The sequence below is a fragment of the Haliotis rufescens genome, unplaced genomic scaffold, assembly GCF_023055435.1.
Source record: "Haliotis rufescens isolate VD_foot unplaced genomic scaffold, xgHalRufe1.0.p SCAF_88, whole genome shotgun sequence".
In the NCBI taxonomy this organism is placed as follows: domain Eukaryota; kingdom Metazoa; phylum Mollusca; class Gastropoda; order Lepetellida; family Haliotidae; genus Haliotis; species Haliotis rufescens.
The window spans coordinates 566,087-575,022 of record NW_025964381.1 but is presented as its reverse complement, the minus strand read 5'-3'; positions in this window follow the sequence as shown (position 1 = coordinate 575,022).

The window sequence follows — 8,936 nt, the reverse complement described above, 5'->3', positions numbered from 1 at the left end:
ATCTGGAGGAACATAGTGTCCTTGTGTCATCTGGAGGAACATACAGTGTCCTTGTGCCATCTGGAGGAACATACAGTGTCCTTGTACCATCTGGAGGAACATACAGTGTCCTTGTACCAGCTTACATATTTATCAAGAAATAAACGTCCTAGATAGATATTTCTAAAAAATGCATGGACGTTTTATATAATGAAACAAAGACCAAATGATCCTTAACCTTATTCAGACGTGTGTACATGCTACATGCGTGCGTGCGTGCGTGTATTTTTAAGTAAAGTTAATATTAAAAACGAAAATATTCATTCGTTGTACATGCCACAATATGTACGCGGCCATTGACGCAGGTTTAATTTATGTACTATTAAATCATGACATCATCCAAACACTTCATGATTTAAATGTTTGGGTCGTACACATGTCTGGAGATTGAGCTCCTTAACTATAGTGGAGTGTAGCCTGCCCTGCTCACACAATCTAAACACAAACAAGGAACGAGCACCTGACCCGAGAGAAAATCCCATGTCAATTCTTTCCACCGTCTAACATTCTTGCTCTCGCTATTAAATCACCGAGGAGATATCTACAATTGTATTAATGTCCAATTACATTCCCCATCGTTCTGACAGAGATCCGGGTCGTATTCTCCGGGGTGTCGTATGAAATCCCGTGGGTCGGGCCTGAACCCGTGGGGGTCGTGTCACCGCTTACATACCTAACTACCATCGACGTTCGTTACACAATCCAGCTCATCCAACCGACGTGCGGGACCCAGGCCTGACACCCAGGGTCATTTCGCCTGACCCGTAGGGTTAGTGTAATCACCTGGTGGGTTAACCTCAATTAGTTAGTGTCGGGGAACACGTTATTTTACCTGGCGCAATGCCTGCCTGTATCCCACAGGTGTCGCGAGACAATGAACGCCGACTATGGATAATACTTAAGGTCACAAATCAGTGAATCCTCACGAAAGGTTGAAATTCATCAATATGATGGGCGAAGCACCTTCCGGTTTCAATCTGCGCAGTCGCCGGTCGTGTCACGTGACAATCAAACCCTGGCGAGAAATCTGTCAACCGACACATTTAAAGTTAAAGGTGCGTATGGATTAATGATAAAACACAATCAGGATTGTGATAGTATTGAATTTCATCTTGCCATCTGTACGGGGATGCCAGCCAGTCAACTGGGGTCAGTAGAACAGAGGTCAAGCTGTCACGCTCACCCACAATAAAAATATCTTCAAAAATTCTCAAATAACTAATTCCAAGAACAACGTAATTATATCCTTCGTAAAGCACTTTTTAAACATATGTTTCGTACATTCTACAGATTGATTTTGCTCTATCAAATATGCATGGTTCTGTAAATCAAAGACGCGATGATTAACATAAAAAATGTTTTGTAAGATTTTCGGACCAAAATCTTCAAAGCTTTGAAAGGTGAACCAATTTCAAGTAAAATCTGCCAACAGGTCTAATTGGCATCGCCGCGGTAGGAGGCCGATTTGATGGACTTGGACATCTGTGAGAGCGTTACCGTCAATAGATAAGTCTCGCCCCCGTTGTTCAGCGCCATTTAATACCTAAGCCTATTATAGATTTTTAGAAGAAATACTTTTTAGGACAAGATTAACCGACATATTTAGATATAAAAATGTTATTTACTCACGGTTATAGAAAGATTCAACTCTTAAAGGTATATAGGACCTGTTTTACTTGAAAAATTGAAAAAATTCGTAAAAGTGGAAAGTCGAAATATTTGATGATTCATATTGAAATGACATAACTTCAAATAAAATTGAATCTTTTTAATAATTTTCTTTTCAATGTTCTCGCAACAGCAGGCGGAGTATCAATTATGGTCATGCGTTAAATCGGTTTCAGGGATTGTAAAACCAGAAATTGAAGTCCCAGTGGTTAAAAACAAGTGTTTGATCCTCTCCATTGCAATATTGCTCTAGAAGTGGCAGATAATACAGCCACGCTAATGACACGTATCCAACAGGCAAACCAAACAACTGTGTCGATATTACAGAATTTACATAAAAACTGTCGTGGAGAAATTAAAATAATAAGACGTCTATTCTGAAAGGCGAGTTTGACGAATACGTTCGTCTTTACCCACCTTATGTGTAGCCGTCAAAATACAAACTGGGTTGCTATTGCAAATGACAAATCTAACTTTAAAAAGGCTCCAATCTGCGCTTTGCCGTTTCTTTGAATTCTTTGAAATTTGATATTTGAGTAACAAAAAGGCAACACGAGTTCACATTCCGGGCTTTTTAAAAAAATCCATATGATTTAATTACTGACAAACATTTTCTGTAAACACGTCATTAACGTGACCTAATCTATCCAAATTTACAGGATCCGGTGATTCCTGGCTATTTAGAATTACTGTGTGTGATGATCCTTTATCTTTCAAGCATGATTCCATAACGAATAATTAACTAAAATCAACCGGCGTGGCAGGAAGCGCTACAATGAAACATGCACTACCGCAGCATACCACTGGAGAAACAGAAATATTTATCAATTGAAAATACCATGATTTCATTTTCGATCTTTCATATTTCAACATTTGTTGAGTCGCAATTGCTGAAAAGTTCTCCGATACTTGAAGACTCCTTGATCTGGAGACGCAATTTCCTCTGTAGCAGTTCTCGGATATTAAGTTAGGCAATGCCTGCTACCTTCTCGGATTGTAGAACACCTTTCATATCGATCCTAACAAGTGTAATTGCAATGTTCTCAATATTTCTGTGAACGGTACATTATGCGTGGATGTAAAAAACATCGCTGATGTTTGCATTGATTTAAACCGTATCTCTCGCTGATTCACGTGCGACTTTGAATATTGAAAATAAGCGTGGTCAAAATTACCAAACAGGCTCTGGAAGGCACCTTTGTGGCAATGCTTGTCAATCATAGAATCGGTTTCTCGTTAATAAACAACAATTGAAACTATCAACGTATTCAAATAATTGCTCAATTAACGGCTTACATTGGCGATACGGCAGCATTGCTTCTGAACATGGCAAAGATGTATGTTGATTCCGTCAAGAGATAATAGCCGTGCTTTTCATCACACTCAATCGTTCACGGCAGGCGAACCGTGGGCAAGTGCACGAGACATGCTCGGCCAATAGAGGGCGGCCAATCCTGGAGCACACCTCTCTCTAAGTGAGACGCACAAACCACGATTGAGCTTCGGGCAGAGCGCTTCATACATCAGGATAAAATCAAACAAAACTCTGCAGCAGTTGTCTCCCTTCCTATGTTGCTATCGATCTCTTTTAGGACAGAAACGCATGAGTTTGGACGTGCGTTATCCAGGTTCCATAGATCAGCGCTATAATGAGAAAATCGTTCTGCTTTGCAAAGGTGAAAAAGGAACTCGGAACAATTACTGAGCAATTTGAGGGATAAGTTGTCCATACCTGGTCCAATCTCGAATACATCACAGCTACCTGACAACATTGATGATATTAATGTTGATTTAATAGCATGTAAATTGAGATAATTTCACCGATTTCATGAAATCTGGTCTCCCTGGTACCACCGTCGAGTTGGCATCAAAGACAAAAGCGCTGCGTTCTTGCTCTTCCCTTTCCGTTAGAGATAATTGCTGGCAGTTAGGTCCCTCCCTGGCGTTAGATGAGTCGCACTCATCTAAACATCCCCATTTTCCTTAGTTTATTCTTTAAAAAATATATCGATCAGTACAAAATCAATAACACCCGCCTGCAGGATAGTAGCAGTACGATGGCCAATTCTCTGCTTGCATTTAAGCGTTGTCTTTTTATTTATTTTTAATAATGCTGTATAATTTATTAAGAATAAAATCTTGCTCACTGAACATTTGCATTCATTTAAGAATTTATTATTTCAACTCACGGTACTCTTTCGTGAATATGAATGAATTTAAGCTTCTAATATGTTTAGCTAAAGAAAACAGGTATTACATTTTGGGCTGGGTTTGACGCAGAACAATCGCTGGTGGCAGCCGCTTCACATTTTGAGGATCTAGAAGAGAACGATAGAACTAGCCGGCCCGAATGTGAGATTCGAACACACTACCAGCAGATCCTGTCCTGGTTAAGGGAGAGAATTCTACATAGCGATTGGCAGGGCCTTTCGCCGCTAAGCCACCCATGACCTCACATTCAAGAAACAAGGCTGACAGTTGGCCTGTATAGACTCTTTGTGCGCATTTGAAGATTCGAACCCGGATCTTGATAAGCAAACGCTGGTCCACCACAGGGCGACTATCCCATACCCTGTCATCTTTGTTCCAGCAGCTGGTATGTTATTTACAGCTGCCACGAGAACTAATGAAAATGATAGAAAGAAAACTATGACATGTCAAGCTCCACTGTCTACAACATGGGAGGTCAACGTGTTCGACTTCTACAACATGGGAGGTGCGACGTGTTCGACGTCTACAACATGGGAGGTGCGACGTGTTCGACGTCTACAACATGGGAGGTGCGACGTGTTCGACTTCTACAACATGGGAGGTGCGACGTGTTCGACTTCTACAACATGGGAGGTGCGACGTGTTCGACGTCTACAACATGGGAGGTGCGACGTGTTCGACTTCTACAACGTGTTGCGCTGTAATACATTGTGTACCGACAATTGTTTTTATTTCACTCAGAACGCATTTAATTTCGTAAATGACAGAGTGACTAGGCAGTACAGATTGAAACAAAGAGATGTCGAGAGTTGAGTTTAAGATGTCGACAGTTGAGTTTAAGATGTCGACAGTTGAATTTAAGATGTCGACAGTTGAGTTTAAGATGTCGACAGTTGAGCTTAAGATGTCGACAGTTGAGTTTAAGATGTCGACAGTTGGGTTTAAGATGTCGACAGTTGAGTTGAAGATGTCGACAGTTGAATTTAAGATGTCGACAGTTGAGTTTGAGGTGTCGGCAGTTGAGTTTAAGATGTCGACAGTTGAGTTTAAGATGTCGACAGTTGAATTTAAGATGTCGACAGTTGAGTTTAAGATGTCGACAGTTGAGCTTAAGATGTCGACAGTTGGGTTTAAGATGTCGACAGTTGAGTTTAAGATGTCGACAGTTGAATTTAAGATGTCGACAGTTGAGTTTAAGATTTCGACAATTGAATTTAAGATGTCGACAGTTGAGCTTAAGATGTCGACAGTTGAGTTTAAGATGTCGACAGTTGAATTTAAGATGTCGACAGTTGAGTTTGGGGTATCGGCAGTTGAGTTTAAGATGTCGATAGCTGAGTTTCAGTTGTGAAGAGTTGAGTTTAAGTTATCAACAGTTGTGTTTGGGAAGTCGAAAGTTAATTTTGAAATGTCAAAAGATGTGCTTTAGAGGTCGACAATTGGTCGACTTCAGGTGTCGACAGTTGAGTTTCTAACGTCGAGAGTTGTGCTATATTTGACAGACAAGAGTTGAGTTTTAAATGTCGACAGTAAGGTTTGTAATGTTGAGAACTGAGCTTGAGCTGGAGGGGCACCCAGTGAGAGCGTGGATTTTATTCTACATCTATATCTACATTTCTTTTCTACATCTGATTAGAAACATTCACTGGTGGGCCCATACGGACTGTTTCACGATAGTCAATTTGGTGTTCTTGTCAACATTGCTTTTCTATTCGCTGTTGACTATTCACTTACAAAATACCACAATGGCGAATTTATTTTGAAACGCTTGCGTGTTTGGTTTCGAGACAACAGACTGTGAAATAGGCCCATTAATTGACTCTATACTGAATCCTATACTCCCACAACATACAGCTGTCGTCATAAAGCGACTATCATACGCCATCATCTATATAGAAAATAATCCACTTGGAACTCGGAATTAAGGATTATCTGTCTTTTGTGAATTAATTTGTAAACTTTCAACATTAATTCATGAGGGACAGATAATCCATAATTCCGAGTTGCGAGTGCATAGTAGTTAATATCACCTATAACCTGTTATCTTAGAAACTTCAGACAACGGTGGGACATATTATCAGTTAGTACATAGTTAGAATGAAATCGTCATGACGTCTTAAACATTAAATGACGTCATCAATCATTCGCCACTGGGCGTTCTTATAGGTCAGGTACGAGAGAGACTGTCTGGTTCAGTGAAACTAGTTTGTTTATTTTGTCACATATTTTTTAGAAATATACACCAGTACGTTAGCTACAATGGTTGTTACAGGGCTGAATTCAATTCCTCCTTTATATGTATTCTAGTGGTGGGTATGTATTATCATCGAACAAATGAAGGAATATCGGCTGTCACTACAACTTTGTAAAATATATAGCGGTCGTTGGAAGAGGGAAGAGAGATTTTATAACGCTTCAGACACTTTCAATTGCGATCCCGAGTCTGAACAAGCGTTCAATTATCACAATTTTAGTGGCCCGAGTCAACCGAGTACCACGTGACAATCAGGTTTGTCTAGATTGACCACGAGCTAACCAGTGTTAATCAAGGCTAACTTAGGACAGCGTATACAACGTATCAAATGCAACCTAAAATAAAATACAAAATGGCTGCCAGGACACAAGTATAGTCATGTGTATTGCTATATCACACAACAAGGAGAGATAAACAAATATGTTTTGCTCGACAAAGCTGCCAGTGTAAATTTTCTATTTAATGCATCTCATACGACAAGAAAGTTCAAAATAATGCGAAGGTGGAATCAAACACTAGCAGACGCTTGCACCTGCACAATGTCAAGCTGATGACGTCATTTCCTGAGAAATGTCAACGGAAGCGTATTAGTGCCACATTCTCAAAAAAATCACGTCTACGTGGGTGTTTTTTTTCAGAATGTGGCATAAATACGCTTCCATAGTATCCTTCTTGTGATTTGTTTGTTTGTTTGTTGTTTAACGCCGCATTCAGCAGTATTCCAGCTAAATGACGGCGGTCTGTAAATAATCGAGTCTGGACCAGACAATCTAGTGATTGATATCATGAGCATCGATCCACGCAATTGGTACGACTACCCTTGTGTATACATAACAGGCTTCTCTACTCCAGTATAACAATATCTACTCTACTGTATAAACATTGCCTCCTACTTGTATATATACTTGCCAACAACACTCTGTAAATTACTTGCTTGATAACGGTGTTAGAACCTACACCGAAACGTCGCTCTTAATTGTAATAAAGAAGTTGTTCATCCATAAATTCATATCCTTACTTAGTACTCCAACTTCTAAATGCCTATCAAAGAAGTTCATTTTATATAGCGGATTTATTTGTGCATTAGTCGCCAGTCCACGCGCAGGAATACTTCCTGAATACGAAAACGAGATGCATACCATCATTCGTGACCACTCGTGTTATTCCGGAACAAGCCGAATGGCGCTACGGAAAGGGACGCTAGTGACGAAAGGCATGGCGTGGGTAGTCAAGACTTTGGTTTCCAGCCAAAGCTGAATAAGTTATCAAAATTTCTCGGGTTAAAACGAGAAGCCTCCCCGTTATAGTGCGTCAAAGCCCAGATGGTGGAGGGTCATCTGAAATGGCCATTTCTAGCCGCAGTTGAATACTTGTCTTTGTTCTAATAGAAGCATGAATTTACTTTGTATATTTAAATAGATTAATATCATTTTCGTCTTATGCTGGTATCACAAAAAGTGTTTCTGATACTGTAATGGTGGTGTTTATTCGCAGCCTGTGGGAGATTAAGGTTTGCAAAGGCAATAAAACACATTGTCAAACAGCTGCTTCGACAGTATAAGCCAACAACGATTTTTTAATGTTGATATCAATCGATAGCTTTTGTATTTGCGATTAATACAAATAAACATTTTGACAAACATACATTTGAGTAGCTCCCATTATTAATCCATTCTATTTAATTGTAACGATAAAGTTTGCGATGTTTCTTTTAGACATTATTCTTTTAGACATTTAGCAGTATTCCTGCAATATCAAGGCGGGGGACGCCAGAAATGGGCTTCACGTATACATGGTACCGGTGTGTCGAAGCGAACCCGGACTGTCGGCGTGACGAGTCAATGCCTTCACCACCAGGCTACCCCAGCATCCTACATGTGCAGTGAACGTAACCAACCTCACTTGTAGCCATGGGAAGGAAGACGTGACTTAACTCTGCTCTAGACTGTCAGCACTATTCATCCTTCCATCTATTCACATTCGTCCATCTTCATCTATTCAAAATTAATCCATCTTCAATCTATTCACCCTTCCATGTGTTCACATTCATCCATGTTACATATATTGTACCTCCATCTATTCACATTCATCAATCTTACATCTATTCATCCTTCCATGTATTCACATTCATCCATGTAACATATATTGTACCTCCATCAATTCATATTCACCCATATAACATCTATTCATCCCTCCATCTATTCACATTCATCCGTGTAACATCTATTCATCCCTCCATCTATTCACATTCATCCATGTAACATCTATTCATCCCTCCATCTATTCACATTCATCCGTGTAATATCTATTCATCCCTCTATATATTAACATTCACCCATATAACATCTATTCATCCCTCCTTCTATTCACATTCATCCGTGTAATATATATTCATCCCTCCATATATTAACATTCACCCATATAACATCTATTCATCCCTCCTTCTATTCACATTCATCCGTGTAATATCTATTCATCCCTCCATCTATTCAAATTCATCCATGTAACATCTATTCATCCCTCCATCTATTCAAATTCATCCGTGTAATATCTATTCATCCCTCCATATATTAACATTCACCCATATAACATCTATTCACCCCTCCATCTATTCACATTCATCCGTGTAACATCTATTCACCCCTCCATCTATTCACATTCACCCATGTAACATCTATTCACCATTCCATCTATAAACATTCACCCATATAACATCTATTCATCCCTCCATCTATTCACATTCATCCGTGTAATATCAATTCCT